At 45.4% G+C, this 19,485-nt stretch overlaps 3 pseudogenes; all 3 read left to right on the top strand.

The window, feature by feature from the left end:
- The first annotated feature begins 3,128 nt into the window (after positions 1 to 3,128).
- LOC137571041 (sterile alpha motif domain-containing protein 9-like) lies at positions 3,129 to 11,681 on the top strand (annotated as a pseudogene).
- Positions 11,682 to 11,689: 8 nt separating this feature from the next.
- Positions 11,690 to 14,475, top strand: LOC137571040 (sterile alpha motif domain-containing protein 9-like; annotated as a pseudogene).
- Positions 14,476 to 15,058: 583 nt separating this feature from the next.
- On the top strand, positions 15,059 to 16,010 carry LOC137571039 (zinc finger CCHC domain-containing protein 3-like; annotated as a pseudogene).
- Positions 16,011 to 19,485: the final 3,475 nt, after the last annotated feature.

Below are 19,485 nucleotides of genomic sequence, written 5' to 3'. Positions count from 1 at the left end.
ATAGATTGAAAAGGTGATACATAACGTTATTGAAGAGGGACAGTCATGTGCAATACCTGGGAGAATGATTGGAAAGAATTTTATTTTAATAAGAAATACACTTAATGACGTAGTAAGCCAAGACCAAACAAAGGAAACAATGGAAAGAGATTGCCAATGCTATATTGGTGGAGAAGGTGGTGAGGAGTAAAAAAGGAGTCATTTGGTGGGTTTAATGAAAATTTAAAAAAAATCTGGAACATGGTGGTAAATAAAAACTTAAACAGCCAAAAAGTTTTAGCATGGGCAAAAGTACACAGATGTTTGCCAGTGAAAGATTTTCAGAAAATTGGCGAGAAACGCAAAATTCCGAAGGAGGTTTGGATTGGATGAGTCGGTAATGCACTTTATTTGGAATTGCAACTTTGCACAGAAATTCTGGCGGAAAATTGGCACTTCATTGAAAGAAATGGGATTAACAAAAATGGACCATGACATTATCGTATATGGAAGGAAAAGTGAATGTAAAAGTGAGGAGGGAATAGTATGGCAGATAATGCAGCAAAAGTAGTTTTATGGAAAGTCAGAAATACATTGGTTTTTAAGAAACAAGATGAGCATATAAAATGACACTTTCAGAATGTAAGTGTCATGTCATGTATGTGTATTATTTATGGGATAAGAAAAAAAGGTGAAAGTGCAGATGTAAAATGGAAGATACAAAAGTGGAACAAAAAATAGATCAGATTATCAGGTCTGCAGCTTGGCCCTACTGTTCTCCTGTAAAAGCTAAATGTCCTTTTAAGGGCACATTCCCAAGCTGAACCTCTGCGAACTGCAAGCAGAGGATCTTCAGGAGCCTTGCAAGCTTCAAACAAGCAGATGATCAGCAGTCTGACATCTGTAGATCATCGCAGTCTATGCCCATGACAAGACGAAAAGCAACGACAAGATGCTACCAAAGAAGATGGCGCAGAAGGAGGGACACGACAATGGGGGCCCCGGGAACAGGATCGTCGGCTGGACTCCGGGAGGACGTGGCCTCCACCACCCCAGCGAAAGCAGCCCCACGGCCTCAGACTAGACCCAGGCAGAACTCCTCAGGGGCGCCCGCACTGGAGCCCTGGATGAGAACCACGGTGGCACTGAAGCTTAAGGAGGTGGACGGTCGGTTTCCGGACATGACCCCTAAGGTGTTTGGCCAGAAGATGGTCCTCGACCAGGGTTTCACCAAGGCGGAGACCCTGTTGATCCAAAACTTCGTGGAAGGGATCTTCTATGTGACCATCTCGATGCAGGTCTGCAGGAGGTACTGGAAGGCCTTCTCCACAGCGAGTCCTGACTCACCCTTCATGAAGTTTGTCAGAAACTCCCCGATCCAGAGGGAGGAAAGAAGAGTCATGGTTGCGATGAGGAATCCGCATATATCAGAAGCAGACATTGCCACCTACCTGAGACGCTTTTGTCAGGTGCTAAAGGGTCCCACCCAGATCCTCTATGCCAACGGATTCTGGTCGGGTAAGTGGAGCGTCATCTGCAGGATGCGGAGGGATTCCAGCAAGCAAGGTGGCCTTCAGCACCTGAGCCCACATTTCAACCTGGGGAACTCACCAGGCATCATCCGCTACAAGGACATCCTCAGCCCTGCATGAAGTGTGAAAAGCTGAGCCACATCAGGAAGAACTGTAAGGAGCATGCCTGCATGACCTGCTGGGTGACTGCCCATGATGCAAGGACTGCACTCTGGTGCTCTGCTGCAACCTCTGTGGACTTCCGGGGCACCTGTACACAGCCTGCACCCGGCATGTCAAGAGCTACGCCAGAAGGGTTGCCAAGGGCGCTGTAAAACAGTCACGACCTGCCACAAAACCACCTACAAAAGCAAACCAGAAAAAAAAAAAGAAAAAAAAAAAAAAGGGAAGATTAATGGTAAGAAAGCACCACTCCCCAACCTCTTGCACTGAAAAGGAGAGACATTTCGAGGAGGAATCCAGGCGTATTGTCTTCCATTCCAAGGTGGAGAATCTGGAGAAAGGTCTGAAAGGTAGTTCATTCTTTTTTAGGAAACTCCACTCAGGCCACATCCCTGGTCAAGCTGCGAGACGAGTCCGGGGTTTTGCAGAGGGGAAGGAAGCTTTCACTGACTACTACTCCGGCCTCTACTCTTCAAAAACCACGGACAGTGAGACTACCAAGAGATTCCTGTATGGAAGAAAAAAAAAACAAAAAAAAAACTGTAGATGAGGAAGGTAAGGCATCAGCTAATGCATCCCTGACATTGGAGGAGCTTCACACCGCAGCCAGATCTTTCAGCTCAGGTAAGAACCCAGGCAGTGACGGCCTCCCCGCAGATTTCTATGTGGCAATGTGGGACCTGGTAGGTATGGACCTGCTGGAGCTATACAAAGAGATGGCGGCGGAAGGCAAGTTACCCCCTTCTCTCAGGGAAGGAATGGTCACGATCCTGTATAAACAGCAGGAATTGGAGGCCCATCTCCCTCAATATGGACTACAAGATTCTGACCAAGGTGCTAGCCAACTGGCCAAAGGTAATCGGTCAGATCAACCAGGACCAGACTTCCGGAATCCCCAACCACAGGATCGCGGACAGTCTAGCTCTCAGAGACCCAATACATCAAAGACTGCAATGTCTGTGTGGCACTGGTGAGTATTGACCAGGAGAAGGCTAATCTTTACACAGGTATTAAAAGCAGGGTACTGGTTAACAGCTGGAAAACTGACCCCTTCCCGGTTCTCTCCAGGGTCAGACAAGGCTGCGCTCTGTCCACTCTTAGTTTGTTGAATAGAGCTCTTTGCCGAATGCATCAGACAGAACCCAGAGATCAAAGGGATCACCACATTGGGACCAGACAGAAGGGTGGTCAAGTGCTCACTCTACAGAGAATATAACTGTTCTGCACAGATCAGCAGTCCATTGCAGTGCTCGTCCAGAGGTGTGAGGACTTTGGCCGGCCTTCAGGAGCAAAGGTCAACTGCACTAAGTCAGTCAAAGGCCTTTTCTGAGAGTTGGACCTTTCTACATCTGCACCTGCCCCCTTTTAGCATCAAGCTTGATTTCATTAAAATACTTGGAGTCTAGTTGTGGGCAAAGGGCGCTGCCTTGAAGTCATGGGAAGAGAGACTCAAAGATGAGGCAGAAGTTTGAACTCTGGAGCCTCAAAAAGCTTACCATCGAAGGGAAAATCCTGGTTCTGTGGAACGGAATCCTTCCGGTACTTCGTACCTAGCACAAGCATGGCCACCAAGGGCGAACACGTACAAGATCACCAGGGTAGTTTTCAACTTCATCTGGGGACAGAGTCAAGCAGGCAGTCATGTACAAGGAGCTTAGAAAAGGGAGGTAAGGGCGTGCCCGACATCTCCGCCATGCTCCGGGTCTTTTTTTGCATACAACTGCATCCGGAAGACAATTACATACTATGCCCAGGGCTTGGCAAGAAACTCATCCCGTTTCTCCTTTCACCCCCTCTGGAGAGCCTTAGGGTGGGACAAATGGGATAACTCCATCCCCTACAACCGGAATACCGTTTGGTTTTACTTGAGGCTTTCAAGTTCATCAAGGAGCTGCAGCTTGAGAGAATCAATCTGGACCTGTGGAGGCCAAAGGTGATCTACAAGATTATCAGAGAGACCATGGAGTCCATCCCAGGCCTGCCAGACAGCTCTGCCAGGTATGCATGGAAAAATGTGGCATCCAGGAAGTTTACCAACAAACAGACCTGTCCTGGATGGCCATCCAAGGGGGGCTGCCCCTGAGAGCCTTCATGCATGCCAGGAACCTGTGCCAATAAAGACACTGCCCCTTGTGCATCTACAGTGAGGAAACATCTCTGCACCTTTTCTGGGACTGCTAGTATGCACAGGAGCTTTGGGACGCACAAGACTGGAACTTTCAAGACTTATGCCGAAGAGAGCAATTACCCACTGTTCAGTGCTGTATGGTCTCTTTCAAAGCAGCCACTCGGAGGAAAAAACCCTGGACACTTGGCACCTTATGGGTTGCTTTAAGGATGCTGTCTGGTATGCCAGGGAAAGAATGGTGTACCGGAGGAAAAGGATATCCATGGAGGACTGCCGCAGACTGATCCACAGCCTGCTACGGGACTATAACATCAGGAGTCAGAGGACTGATCATCTCAGGTTTGTCTCGTCCCCCCCCCCTCTACTCCTTAAATTTGTGTTGTCCTTCAATAAAGCCACAGGTTTGTCTTTCCCCTACCCTTACCCTACTCCCTCACCCCTCCTGTCTTTGTTGAATGGTAAGTATAGGTTAAACTGTGGTACTTTGGAGAATGTGCGAATCATGGCACTTGCCACACACCGCACATCGGAGAAAAAGCCATAGAGGGGAGCTCCTTGAGACTTCAGCCCAGAGGTTCAACGCCGGGCCAGAGCCAAGGACCCACAGTTAAAAGTCAGCAGGGAAGCGTGCATTGTGAGGGCCAGAGGTAGTTGCCTTAGGCTACACCTTGGACATCTCCCGCCCAGAAAAAAAAATTTGTTTCATGAACCCAGTTGGCAAAAACGCCTTTAGGCGTGAGTGGGCCCAAGCCACCTCGAGCCTCTGGCAAGGAGACAAGGTCTCCTCAACCCTCTGAACTCTTGTTCAGAGGGTGGAGAAGCCTAGGGGTTCCCTCCCTTTGTGAAAAACCCAGAGGGCCCCGCATGCCCGGTTTTGTGGCGGTGTAAAATCCATTGCCATTTTTCCATCTTTTCTGGGCATGTGGCCTTAAGCCCATGTCTTACAGCAGGAGTCAGGAAATAAAAAATCCATACTACAGCTTGGGCCAGTGAGTGCCCTGTGGGAAGAGCTTGTCCTTTTAAAGTAACTGTCAGGCATTAAAAAAAAAAAAAACAACTCAATTCTTTATCTGGTAAACATTTAATATGGTTGCTAAAACCAGGCAATCCAAAAGTTAAAATCACTTTTCTCGTTGATAAATGATCATTCCACAGTACCGGACTTATTTGGTACACACAAAGGAAGTTGCAGTGCATGCTGGGTTGTATTTTTTTCTTCTCTACTTTCCCCTCAGACTTAAATGCAGCCCGATTGGCTGAAGATTCACCTTCCTTCCTGCCTCTCACACCCCTCATACACTCAAACCCCAGATCTACTAAGCAGTTGTCTCCCGATCACTGAGTATCTTGTCGCATTATACCACAATATGTGCATCTCTATAGCTAAATACTGTAAATTCTGACAGCATGATACTGCACAAGTAGACTATACACTGCCCCCAGTTCAGGGGAGAAAAAGGACGACAGACAAGAATGCAAGAGATGTGCTGGAGAATTTTTTTTATAGCTGCCAAAAGCCCCGCAGTACAGAAATATCACAGCTTGCCAAGGAACTAGACGTGCCTGACAAAATTATTCAAACTTGGTATTGTAACAGATGGAAGGAAAATAAGAGGACCGAACCCTTCTTTGGACAATCTAACCATGCTGATGGAGAGGAAAAAAAAAAACACTAGCTCTACGCGCTAGAAGTAAACTTTCTTCCTATGCTGCATTGGACATTTTTTCTACACTTTGATAGGGTAAGATTTTCTCTCTTTTGTTTTTCCTCTTTAAACTAACTAAGACAAGATAAGGAGATGCTCTCTGCAATTAGCCCAGAAGCATCATGACCCCGATAAGTTCTAAAAAACTTACTTCAGAGTGGGAAATGGTTAACTGTGGGGGAGAGGAGCTGGAGCATAGGCAGGGCTGGGATTGGGTGGAGGTAGTGCTAGATGATAGGGGTGGGGGAGACATGCATTAGTTAGGGGAATCCTAGCATGATGGTAGGTAGCAGTTTTACCTAATGCAGGGCAGTTTTTAATTCTCTTTCTCATTGCAGACTTCGGCGGCGGTCTCCTCTAATAGTGAAGGTGGCAAAATGGGGCTGAGGGGTCAGAATATAAAGGGAATAGAGGTCCAAATTCCTGGTCTGTCAAATTATTGGGGTTGACAGTGGTTGGTATGTTTATGTACAGGTGATTAACTTCCAATTTGCATGTAAGCCCAAGGAACTTCCAGGCCTGGTTTGGACAACTGGTTGGTTTTGTGCAGGCTGTAATTGGAAGTGCTTCAAGATGGGGCTCCTCAGTCGCCACCAGCTAGTAAGGGGGTGAAGAGGGAGAGCGAGAACTTGATATGTTTACATTACTGTTTTGATGTTATTGATATTTATGTTCTTTGTATTGTGATTCAGTTGTGGCCGACATTAAAGTATCACTCCAACTTAGTAGGGAGTGTGTGTGTGTTTCCTTGGGTTGAGTGAGGGTAGGGTGAGCGTGTCATGGTTAAAGAAAAAAAAAATAATGGTGTTGGTAGTTGGGGGATCTGTGTTGGTTGGATGCAGTGTTAGGTGCAGTGGTTAGTGGGGAGTTATGAATGCTGCCAGGTCAAGCAATTAAAGTAGGTCCAATACCCGGAGGCCAAGGGGTATGTGCAAAGGGGTTTTCTTATATGGCATAGAAATGTATATTTGTGAGCGGACAGCTGCAGTTTAAATAAAAAAAAAATACATATGGTCCCCCCCCCCCCCCCCAAAAAAAAAGGAAATGGATAAAATGGATACAAATAAAACCATGGATGGAGGTTATGAGTTGACAGACACTTCTCCAAGTTCAGAGTAGAAAACAGAGGACAATAAACTAGAATGACAAGCGTGCTGGATAATTATTTCTAATGCTGCCAAAAGCACAACAGGGCAGAAATATCTCCACTTGCCAAAGAACTAGACCTGCCTGACAAATTATTCAAACTTGCTATTGTAACAGATGGTAGAAGGAAAAAAAGGAGGGCCGCAACCTGCTTTGGACAATCTAACCATGCTGATGGAGAGAGACAGCTGATAGCCAACATTGGAATGATGGCAGGTTTTCATGTTCCTTATAACCCAGCACTTTATAGCCATCATGTATCTCCCAGGAATGAGGGGTTCCATCAAGCTTATGTACACATGATGCCCTTTGGTGGAAATCCAAACTATTAACACTCATCTGGAATGCAAAAAATAAATAAATAAAAAATAGGGGGTGGGGCATGGCCGGAAGCTAATGAGGACCGTCGCCCAACTCCCTGCTGTCTCGGCTGTAATTGGCGGCACACAGCAGCACTACTGCCTCATTCCTGTCTCAGGTTTGATTTACTGGGGAACCATCTCTGCACCAACCAACTAATAGTAGTAAATGTAAAAAAAAAAAAAAAAAAAAGCAGAGGTAACCACCACACAAACAGGCAATTTCTCCCTGACTAAAGGTGCATACACACAGACTATAGTCTTCGGAAAATGAAAGATCACAGACCAATCTTACCACCCTTCATGTAGTATGAGAGCCATACTCTACACAGTCTTTTCTATGGAGCTGAACTCCACATCAGACAGAAATCTTTGCAAGATGCAGATGCAGATCATCATACACACATGATTTAACTGACATTCATCATCAGATCCACCAGGATGGATTTTCAGATCAGCGGATGATTGCTTGATCTGCAGATGAATATCAGTTAAATCATGTGTGTACGATGATCTGCAGATCTCATAGACTATCATTGCAATTTGCAGGAATGGATTTTTGGCAGGAACAGATCTTTTGCAGATACTGATCGTTTGTATCTGTACAGCATCTGTGTGTGCAGCATCTTGCAAAGATTTTTATCTGATGGGGAGTTCAGCTCCATAGAAAAGACTGTGTAGAGTATGGCTCTCATACTACAAGAAGGGTGGTAAGATTGGTCTGTGATCTTTCATTTTCCAAAGACTATTTGATGTGTGTATGCACCTTAAGGCTCCCGGAATCCAAGATGGTGCTGTCAGTCTGCATGACCAGACCTTTATTTCTCCCCATGGAGTGGTGGCACTTGCAAGCCACCAGACAGCTTATATGGCGAGATCTTATATGGTGATGTCACCATCATGTGCAATAAAAGAAAAAAGACTGAGTATCTCCATGAAGGTTCTGGCTTTAAACTAAACATTTAGAAGTATGATCTGTTCACAAAAAAGGCCAGTTGGGTGATGTGCAATATTACTTTCAGAAACCTAAGCAAATCAATTCTTGGTGTTATTTTGACAATGAAAAAATTGTACAAAAAGCAGGAATATGGTGTAGGGGAGAATTGCAAAAAATAGATGTGTAAACTGTTTACATCATAATTTGAAGATAAAGTGGTAATCATTAAATCACTAATACCATTCTGTTGTATTGGTGTGTGGTGTTCCCTCCAAGAGAGGTGATCTTGAAAAATTTGCACAAAATGGATTTTTCATTTCATCTGGAACTGGAAAGGCCACTGGCTACCATTCTGGCCAGAGTTATAGCCAGACATGGACAGCTGCAAATAAAAACCATGCAAAAATGATGGTCTCCAATAAATGTATGGAGGAAATGAATAAAAACAGCACCATGGATGAGGTTATGAGTAATGAACAGGCATTGCCCAAAGTTCTGAGGAAAAAAAGGACAATAGACAAGAAGGTCACTTCCAGGACTATTGTAATCATACTGTCTGAACTGTAATGTTTTTGACGGTGATTTGCCCTAATGGATATCCTGGAATTTTGGTACACAAAGGACATGTGTTTGTATCCTGACCCCTGAGGAGGAGAGAAGAAACTGATCAACATGGAAAAATAGAGGCGTGTATGCATGCGAGACAACTTGCCTACCTTTCACTTCTAATACACTCAAACCCCGGAACTGCTAAGCAGTTGTCTCCCTTTCACAGAGTCTTATTGCACTATACCAGATTATAAACACCTCTATAGCAAAATACTGTACATTCTAACAGCATGATACTGCACAATTAGTTCAGGGGAAAAACAAAAAATGACAATAGACATGTGAGAGGCGCTAGGCGTGGACACTCTGCTGTGCGATACTCTGTATTGCCCGAGGAAGCAGGAATATACCTGTGAAATGAGTTTCCTGTACTTTGGAGTATGTGAATACATTTGTTTTGATGAAAAATTGACAGCTTCATGTCTGCCTGGGGGAGGAGAGTCCACCGCTACCTCCTCGGCAATAATAATTTTAGTACATTTTATCCTTTCAGGGCCTCTGTTCACCTTCTGCAATAGACAAAAATGTGAGGGTTGTGCTGAAGAAATATTTTTATTTCTGTTAACACATCAAGGCAGAAATCTCAGCTTACCAAAGAACTAGACTTGTCTGAAAAAAGTTATTTACACTTGGTATTGTAACAGATTGAAGAAAAGAAAAAATGGAAGTTTGCAATAAGGATTAAAGTAAACCAGAGATGAACATGTACATGGCCTGCCCCAAACATGACAAGAGCTACGCCGGAACGGTTGCCAAGTGCCCTGTGGAAGAGTCATATAGCCTGCAGCAAAACGCCTCTGAAGGCAACCCAGAAGATAAGGCCCCCTCCCAATCCGTCCCACCCTCCTGCACCTAACCCCCACCACCCTCTTTTTTTCATAACTGCTGGGATTCAAAAAGCAAGAGGAAAAAATGTGCTATAAAATGGCACCACAAATTACAAACTTATTGTAAACTAAATGGTATGAAGGTTAATGACCTAATTAACATTTTTAAAAACATGGCACCCAGGAGATTCTATCCCGTACAATTGCACAATAACTTGACCTGATGAAGCGACTGCAGTCGTGAAACGCGTTGTCCAAGTGCTAAATAGTTTATATCTGTCTAAGAGTCTTCATCACAGATAATGGTCAGAGGAGAAGACCATCTAAATAATGGACTGCAAGGCAACACCTGTGGATGAGTGGACAAAGGACCATGTCAGAGTATGGCTGCGCTCCATACGTATAAAGAATGAATATATTGATACGTTTTATGAAGAAGTGACTGGACCTGTACTTAGAGATCAGTGATGACTTCCTCAGGACCTTTGGTATGAAACAAGGACCGATCCAATTATTGACAAAAAATAGAAACGCGTTAATAAGAGCAACCTTTATCTCCAGATCATGCTGGTCCTAAAACGGTTTCATCCAGTTCATTGCCTCTGGCTGTTCCAAGCAGAGAAGATGTTCCAGCTGCAGATACTCTACAGCATTCAAGCAAGGTTCAAACCAGAGCTGATGGTAACTCAGAACAGCTTCAAGCCTTTGTCCATGCAGAATCACTAACATCAGCTGCTAAGAATGAACTTACAACATCTTCTGGCCATTTGACAAAGAGGTAGGAGAATTTAGGTATGTGAAAGGCCATGTTCTTCCACCGGAAACAGGAGTAGAAGATTTAATTACACCTTGTCATGAATACAAATCAATTGTTACTGCATCAAAGCTGGATCCAGTAAGATTACAAACCAAATTTGCTTATGAAGTAGTTTGATTTGCTTGTGCCTGCATGAATATGCGTTCCAATGGAACAATCCATTTTGGTGTGATGGACAGAAAAGACACCCCATAAGCACGGAGAAATAATTGCCATTCTAGTAAATGACCCAGATTGGTACATTGATTCTTTAGATTGTATTGAGAGAAGTTTTGCAAAAGTAATAAGTGCTGCAGCAAGGTTTCGTATTCGCCCCCCAAAAATGATTGAGGTAATTCAGGATGCAGATTCTGAAGAGCAAAAGTTTATAGTTGAAGTTGACATCTTGCCTCAATCCACCATTGTTAAAGGAAAAGTGTTTGAGGTTACTTTGCTAAAGTTTAATGAGAAGACAAATAAAATCATTTAGGAAAAGAAAGCAATGTATCGAAGAATTGGTGCCAAGTCTGAACCTGTGTCAGAAGAAAAGGTTTAATTTATTCAAAAACTCAAAGATTTGGATGAAGTGAGAATCAAAAGTCAGCTCTAATACAACAGAAACAGAAGACTTGGAGAAAGCCATCTGTTCTGATGACTGATAAGTACATAGATGACTCCCTGCAATATATTCTTATGACCAATGAATGCCGAGAAAATGATTTACCTCACATTAAATTTTTAACCCTTAAATATTGTGTGTTTTTGACTTTGATCCAAATTCTGACAGGACTGGATTATGTGCTAAATATAAAGAACACCATGCCATAAATATACTTTCCTTAAGCAGTTATAAAAATTAAGGCAAGATGAGTGCGAGTGACCTTTCAAAAAATTTCTCACTGTTTAATCAGACAAGCTGGATATTTTGCAATGGGCGTAACAGTTATCCAGGTGAGGACAAATCATGTGATGAAAGCACATCGGTTATAAACTAAGAAAACCTTTAAAAAATGCACTCATATGCGATGTTGAAAGGGATATTTTATTGTTGTGTTATTGTTATCTCCAGGGGAAAAACCCATAGTAGTGTCTATTCCATGCGTTCTTCACAGAGTTAAATGACGGACTATATATTGTGCATGGCAGAAAACCAAGACAATTACAAGAAACGGGCCAGTCGGGCTCAAGCCTCTTGTAGCATGGAGATCCTAGATCAGAGAAGTATTGTGGGGATGCAACTGAGCCATGTTGATGCAACAGTACAAACACTACTACCAAGATTATTTTCTTGTAGACAATTCAAGTGTTTTCACAAAGGGAGTATGTGTCCTTGCCACACCAGATGGAGAAAATGCATTCACTTGATGTGTTATGAGAAAATGAGTGAAAATACTGGTGTGGAGGACGAAGGAAAAAATGAAATAGAAGAAATTGAGACAACCTATCGGGGAGGAAAAGTAAATCTGGAAGCACTTTTGGCTTGCTGATAAAAATGTGTAGCAGTTTCATTGAAAGATGATGAGTACATTGATGCCCTGAGGTATGAACTATCTAAAGAAATGGTGTCTAGGAAAATTACATCTGAGAAACCAGGTTTCATTCTTCAGAGCTGTAAAAGATCAAATGCCCTTGAAAATCTCTCTCGGTTCTTAACCCGTGAGACCATTACAAATCGCTCACAAACTTCATACAGATGAAAAGACAACATTTACAAACAGAGCAGATTAGCTGAAGAAGAAGTTCTCAGCAGAGCCCATAATCATTCATTTTAATGAGCCAAGAATTTGTTGAAGAATGTGACAAACTTTGTGCATAGCGTTATGCATAATGTTGACCACTCCTCAGATATAACAAGAGACTGCGTTATGTTGCATTGTTAAATTGCTACGTCCAGAATTCCTACATTTCTATGCCCCTCTGTGAGGCTTTCCTGGGCTTTGAGTCACTCACAAACAGCAGAGCTAACCATTCAAAGACCATATAGCTCCAATTGCTTCAGTAAACCTGAACAAGCAAAATTGCTTTTTATTGAACAAAAATGTCCTAATAAATCAATAAATTGTATAAATATACATCCACTGGTTGCACAGGAAGTTTTAAAGCAGCTCCCCGTCCCTGAATACACACAAAGCCAAATAGCCATGGATCTTCTTCGTGAAGATGTTTTGTTCCAACATGGATTTGGTAGAGATGAATTTATTGGGTTTGTTAGGGACTTGCTTTTACGGAGATGTAAGATAAGTAGGGGGGGGGGGGGGGTAGTGTTGACTCCTACATGTCTCCTCTGATTGAACATGTTTGTAACATTGAAGACCAAGACAAAGCAGTCAGGCTTTATTAAGTGGCCCATGAGGTGCTTGACAAAGATCCTTTTCTGGCCCAGCAGCTTTGTAGACTGCATTATAAATATGGAGAGTTTAAAGATGCCAAATATTGGATCAAAACTGCCAAATCACAATTGCCCAGCAACGCATGCATTCTGGACACAGGTGGTCAGTTATATAAAAAGTGGTTGAATGATCTGTTAGAAAAGAAAAATAATGTATTACTTTTAGATGAAATGGATGAATTAATTGAACATGCAATAAAGGCTATGCAGTGTTTTCGGGCAGCACAAAAATCTGCAAAATTAGAAATGGAGACAATAAACAATGCTGGATATTTTGTAGAAGTTGAAATTGGTTGTCAGTTATTGCATCAGTTGTCAACACTTGACATATTTCCTACAAACAAAGATGGTGAAAGCTATGAACTCTTAAAATATATCTCTTAACAGACTATATTCCAGAAAAGATCAATAAGCAATGGTCCAAAATTTCCAATGCTTTGGACTGGATCTCTGAAGAACTGAGTTATTTTCAGATTGATAAAACTGATAAAACTGATGAAGGGGAAAAATCTTCTGAAGTTGAACAAATAAAGTGGCCCCAGAAATGGCTGTTACGAAAAACAGAAGCATTTGCAAAGTTTTTTTTAGCTTGGAACTATTCCCTCACAAGCCAAGCACTGATGCAATTGAAGGCAAATATTCAATCAATAAATTGGTTGAAAAAATTAATTTACATATTAGGAGGTGACAGCACTACAACAATCCTTTTCTTGCTCTTTGATAGAGGACAGAGCAAAAAGTAAACTTTCAACTATTGTAAATCTTTACAAAAACTGCACCCAGCGCGAGGTGCTTGATAACCTAATTAAATTATATCATGAGAAACATAGCTCTAGATTGTGTAGAACCAGGTTCAAGCAATCTACTCTTGAGGAATTAAGGCTTGTTTCACAGTAGGACGTTGCGTTTTAGGGGACGTTATGGTCGCATAACGTGCCCCTAACGCAACGCCTGGGGCTCTCTGATGTGGACGTCAGTGAGCCGCGTTGTGCAGCTCACTCTGGTGTCCGTGATGCCGTGATGCGTACTCTTGGACGCATGCGGCATCACGTGGTCCCGCCTGGCCAATCGCCGCACAGAGCGGCCGCTCCAGGAAGTAAACACTGCACGTCACTGAGTGCAGTGATTATTAATTAGCCATGTGCCTGGCTGCTCTCCGCTCCTCTCCAACATTACTGAGCATGTGCAAGCAGTCTAACGCGGCTCTGCCGCTTATAAAGTACTGCATGCAGTACGTTGTCTAATGGCGCAGCGTTACTAAGTAACGCAACGTGGGCACTGTGAACAGCCCATTGATTTTTCATTGCTGTGCGGTGGGGTGCGTTACAGGCTGCTCTAATGTGCACCTGTAACGTCCCACTGTGAAACCAGCCTAAAAGAACTTAGCAATAGTTATCAAACACAGAGAAAGTCTTTTCCTCCAAGTGCCTACCTACTGCTGCTTCTCTATTGGCCTGATGAGATTGATGGAGAGCCAGATGCTAGAAAAGACAATATTCTCAAATGTGCACTTCAGACTGCTCGTAGATTACTTAAAAATCAGGATAAATGATGTCCAGGTACGGAAAAAAAGAAGCAATGTTCTTTGCTTCTTGGGAAATAGACCTGGGCTTCAGAAATTTATTCACAGAAGTACCACTGAAAAGGTCAGGGAAGGACCTGTAAATGAGTGGAGACTAAAGTGGGATGATGGAGATATGGGGAATTTACAAAATGTGCAAAAGCTTCTTAAAACTGTAAAAGGATTTACTGAGAGTGGAATAATTTATGCTAGAGGACACTGAGAAACAACAATTTGAAATTATTCCAATGAACAATGCATCATTGTCTTATGGGATTGAAAATGTGACTATCTTGGATTTGCAAATGCTGGACTTGTTGCAATACGTGCAAAACGTGCAATAGAAAATCTAGAGGGAAAGCATGAATTATTTGAAGTGAACTCAGGGTGAGAGTTATGTGGAGGCTGCCGTGTTTGTTTCCTGTTGGACGGTGCCAGATGCCTGGCAACTGCTGATCCTCTGCCTCTAGTACTTTGCCGTAGATTCTGAGCGGGCATGCAGCGGATCGGGTGTTTCTGACGTTATTGTCGGATGTGACGGGATTAGCTGCATGCTTGTTTCTAGTGCTATTTGGATGCTGCTGCGGCCAAATAGATCGGCAGGGCTGCCAGGCAGCTGGTGTTTGGAGACAAAAAAAATAAAAAATCTGTTCTCATCAGCTTGGGCCTTAGTCCCCTGTGGGAAGAGCTTGTCCTTTTAAGGACAACCCCAGGTGGAACGAATACCAGCGGGAGATCGCCGAGGACATCCCAGATGACGAACTCCAAGACCGGAAGATCATCCTGCAAGTCACAAGCAAACTGAGGATCTCCAGAAACTCAGCGTGGAACTTCAGAGACTCTGCAAGCTTCAGACAAGCAGGAGAACTTCGCAGCTCGGAATCGCCTGGGGAAGAAATCGGATCCTCGCCACAGAGAACAGACGCCATGAAGGTTCTTCCGGGAAAGAGGAGCTACACGACCGCCGGACAGAAGAAATGTGGACAAAGGAGGAAGGACGCCGCTGCGGCCCCAAGACCTGGACCCTCTCCTGCACCTCAGGAAGTGGCCGCCTCACCCTCTGCCACCCCAGCGGATGTGGCCCCGCGGTCCCACCCCCGGCCCAGGCAGGCCCGCCCAGGACCACCTGCTCTGGAGCCATGGATGAAGGTCATGGTGGTCCTCCAGCTGAAGGAGGTAGAGGGAAGAGTGCCGGCCATGACCCCAGAGGTGTTTGGGAAGAAGATGGTCCTGGAGCAGGGGTTCGCAAAGGCAGAAACCCTCTCTACCCAGAACTTCCTGTCAGGTATCTTCTTTGTCACCTTTGTTTCCATACAGGTATGCAGGCGGCACTGGGAGATGGTCTCGGCGGCGGGGCCAGATTCAGTATTTGGCAAGTTCAGGTGCAACTCCCCCATCCAGAAGGAGAAAAGGAGAGTCACCATCATGATGAGGAACCCACACGTGCCGGCGGCGGACATTGCCACCTACCTGAAGCGCTTCTGCTAAGTGCTGAAAACCCCCACTCAGATCCTAGATGCCAACGGCTTCTGGACAGCTAGGTGGTCGGTCCTATGCAGGCTGCAAAAAGGATCCCAATCTGCCAGGCGGCCTCCAGCACCTGAAACAGTGTTTTTCACTGGGGAACTCAACAGAACTGAGCTACTAGGATGTACCCCATACATGCAGGAGATTTGGTAAGCTGGGGCACCAGGGTAAAGATTGTAGGGAATCTGCTTGCAGGTTCTGCCAAGTGACAGGACATAAGTCGAAAGACTGCCCCAGAGCAAGGAGCTGCAATCTCTGTGGGCTGACGGGTCATATGTATAGAGACTGCCCCCGGCGGGATAATTTCTATGCCAAAAGAGTTGCCAAGGGCACCATGCAGTCCATACGATGACCTACGAAGCCTACACCCTCCAGACCAGCACAACAGCCAAAGAAGAACCCGCAAAGGAAGGACGGTAAGACCCAACCCAAACCCACCCTTCCACCCCTACCCCCTCTTCCCAGGCACCACCACCCGAGATAACATCCCTGGAGGAGTTTCCCACACTTGCCACCCAGATACCCCAATCGGGGTGAAAAGGAGACGAAGGAACTTCAGCCGCTGGAGAAACTGCCCCGAAAAAGGTAATAAAACCGCCAGCAGATACGGACCTACAAGAGGCTGAGCTCCAACGGGACATAGCAGAGGTGCTCCAAAACTGGCCATACATCATAGCCCCAAACCATTACAACATCAGAGAGAGGGCAGGGACGGTGACCCGAGCACCAGAGAACCCAGATGTGGCACCGAAGGGGGAGCCTCCAGACAGGACAGGTAACCAGGAGACAACATCCCCACCACAGTAATGGCATTTTCTTCCCACAGCAGTATGGATGGCAGGACTCAACATTCTTTCCAACAACATGAGAAGCATCAAGACGAGGCGCCAGGTGTTACCCGGACGTATTGCTGTTGTATGTACTCTGTTATTGCCTGAGGAAGCGGGTTTTACCTGCGAAACGCGTTGCGACTACCCCCCGGAGTGTACCAATAAATCTTTTTACTTCTGAATACACAGCTTGTTGTGTCTGCTTGTGGGAGGTAAGTCCACCACTGCCTCCTAAGCAATTCTTTTAAAACTTTTAATTACTGTTTTACTCTTTTGGCGCCTCTGTTCTCGTTACGTTATACTTAATATCCACCCTTGGTGGAGGGGGATACCCCAAAAATCTTTTTCCTGTCTACAGAGAGCTACTTCTTATTCCTGAGTGAGGACAGGCTAAATTCCTCACCTGCCCATACAGTGGTTGCCTGGAGGTAACCCTGGTTTGTGAGTATATCACTGTACTCTTCTACATTTACCCATTGTCTTAACCTACTACACTATATTTGGCTCTCGGTTCTTTTTTTTACATGAGAAGCATCAAAGACATGTTGAGGAGACATACAGCCCTGGCATTCCTTGACAGGCAACAGGGTAATGTATTCTTCTTGCAGGAATGTGCACTGCCCTATGCAAGCACATACAGGCACCTCTGCACCCAGTGGACTCACGGGCCGGCGTTCTGGTTGAGAGGTGGCGACTTCAAGTCTGCAGGGGTGGCCCTTCTGATCAGGGGTCAGGCTTTCATGGTTGACACTGCCGGAGCTTGTCTGCGGCCAACTTCTGGTCGTAGACGGCTCGTAGGCAGGAGAGCCGGTTAAGGTTCATCAACGTGTACGCCCCCCCTGGAAAGAATGAGCGGCTGGAACTCTTCCAGACCCTGAGACTGCACCTCGCCACATCCAGACCAGTAGTGTTGGCCGGTGATTTCAACTGCGCAGTGGAAGAGGGAGGTCGTAGCTCCAACGCGACAGCTGAGCTCGATGTCACCTCCCGCCTGCTTGTGGAGATGGTGAGGGAGGCATCTCTGAGAGACGCAGTGGGTTCTATTGGACAGGGTGCCGTGAAATACTCATGGTGCCGGCCTGATGGCTCGGTGCACTCGAAGATTGGCTTCATCTTCACCTCCCGAGCAGTGAGGCATAGCAGTCACTCCATGATCCCGTTTCTTCTCTGACCACAGAGCAGTGCACTTACAGGCAATCCTAGGCGATGGGTTTCCCCCTGGACCAGGTTCCTGGAAGCTGAACTGTAAACTGCTGAAAAATAAGGAGCTTATGCGGGAGCTAGGAGAGGCCTATGTCTCCTGGCGAGATGACAGACAAGTTTGACAGCGTTGGACAGTGGTGGGAGTTCACCAAGTTAAGGCTCCGCAGTTTTTCAGGAGAAGGGATGTCAACAGGAGGGCGAACGGAAGAAGGACCTCAGGAGGCTGCAGTCCCAGCTGCAGAACCTTTACCATTGTGGCTGGGAGGTTAGGCAGAGAGCAATTAAGAGGAAAGAGGAGGAGGACGACATTGTTTTCAGTGTACACAGCCAGAGCAAGCCTGCTCGACTAGAGACTTGACTGTCTGCCCTCCACACACTACTAGCATTGAGCCGGAATGCAGGGAGCCGGAAGCCTACTTTACTTTTATTTTTGGTGTGGAGGCACGGCAGCGGAGGGGTGCTGGCTGTTCCAGTGGTGGGCACAGCCATGCAAATGTCAGCAGCTGAGCCTGGCCTTTAAGTCTTCATCTGGCACAAGTGTGCCCATCCTTGTGGCCCAGCAGGCCTGCCGGTGCTGCATTTAGTATGTAGTTTGCCTTAAATCCTATGGAGGGTGCTGTCGCGGCAGGCGCAGCTGCGGACAATAAATGGGTTCTCGCTTCTCGGCCTTTTGGCTAAAATCAAGTGCGGTCTTGGCCGGGGTGTTTAGTTGGGGTCCTCCCTGTGGGGGCCCTAACCGAAAAGGAGCGATGAACCGCTGGAGATGGAATCCAGAGACGGATGCCTGTAGGCGCACCCTTCGTATTCAGGTCAATCCTGGTTTCAGAAGAACAAGGTCGTTGGAATGCATCGCGGAAAAGGTTATTGACGACTCTAAAGGTACAGTTGGAAGAGATTTGTGTTGCAGAATTTTGCGAATCAGGGTATATTTGACCTCACCTTTGCTTTGGAAGCTTCCTTGTTGAATGCTGGTCAAAAGGCATCGAGATTACCAATTTCTATTGAGAATGGATGTGAAACCGCTCTAGATGAAGGAAGGGATGTTGACTATTCACATGTATAACCGTGAGGTGAATCTGACTATAGTGAGGCTCTTATTAAAGTACTGTTCCTCTGTTAAGGAGGGGATCCTCTGAGGAATAAATATGGAATCTGTAATGGTAAGTATAAGTACTTTGTAACTTTAAAAGAGGACCCTGATGGCATCAGAGGGGTGGCCAGAGCCCCAGCAGTGTTCACCTTTGGCATATCCGGATAAGAGGAACCCTCTCTCCTCACCAAAGTTTTGCAGGTCCTGCAATAAATACGGACATCTAAGTGATGTGCGTCAGGCAGAGGTGCTGCCGAAGATGTGGAGCCCCTGGGCATGAGACTAATCGATGTCCGGAGCCCAGGGGTTTGTGACCTTTGTTATAGCCCAGGGCACTGGGCCAGACAATGTGGGGCGCCTAGACACACCCGGTTTTCAACTGTACAACGTGATTGGCATGACAGAGTATCCTGAACTTTCTAAAGCTGAAGCTCATAGGAGCAGAGAGAGATGGCAACCAAGGAGTGCATTATCTGTTGGAAAGCCTGCAAAAGCTTCTCTGACATGTCACTCGCTGAGAAGCGAGACAGTTAGAAATGTACAGGGCATGGCTTATTGTAAGACAGAGACAAATAACATTTATATCGCGCTTTTGTCCCGGGGACTCAAAGCGCCAGAGCTGCAGCCACTAGGACACACTATAGGCAGTAGCAGTTTTAGGGAGACTTGCCTAAGGTCTCCTACTGAATAGGTGCTGGCTTACT

Source organism: Hyperolius riggenbachi, chromosome 4 (assembly GCF_040937935.1).
Source record: "Hyperolius riggenbachi isolate aHypRig1 chromosome 4, aHypRig1.pri, whole genome shotgun sequence".
NCBI lineage: Eukaryota > Metazoa > Chordata > Amphibia > Anura > Hyperoliidae > Hyperolius > Hyperolius riggenbachi.
The sequence above is the reverse complement of the archived record's forward strand: the minus strand, read 5'-3'. Positions and strand labels throughout refer to the sequence as shown.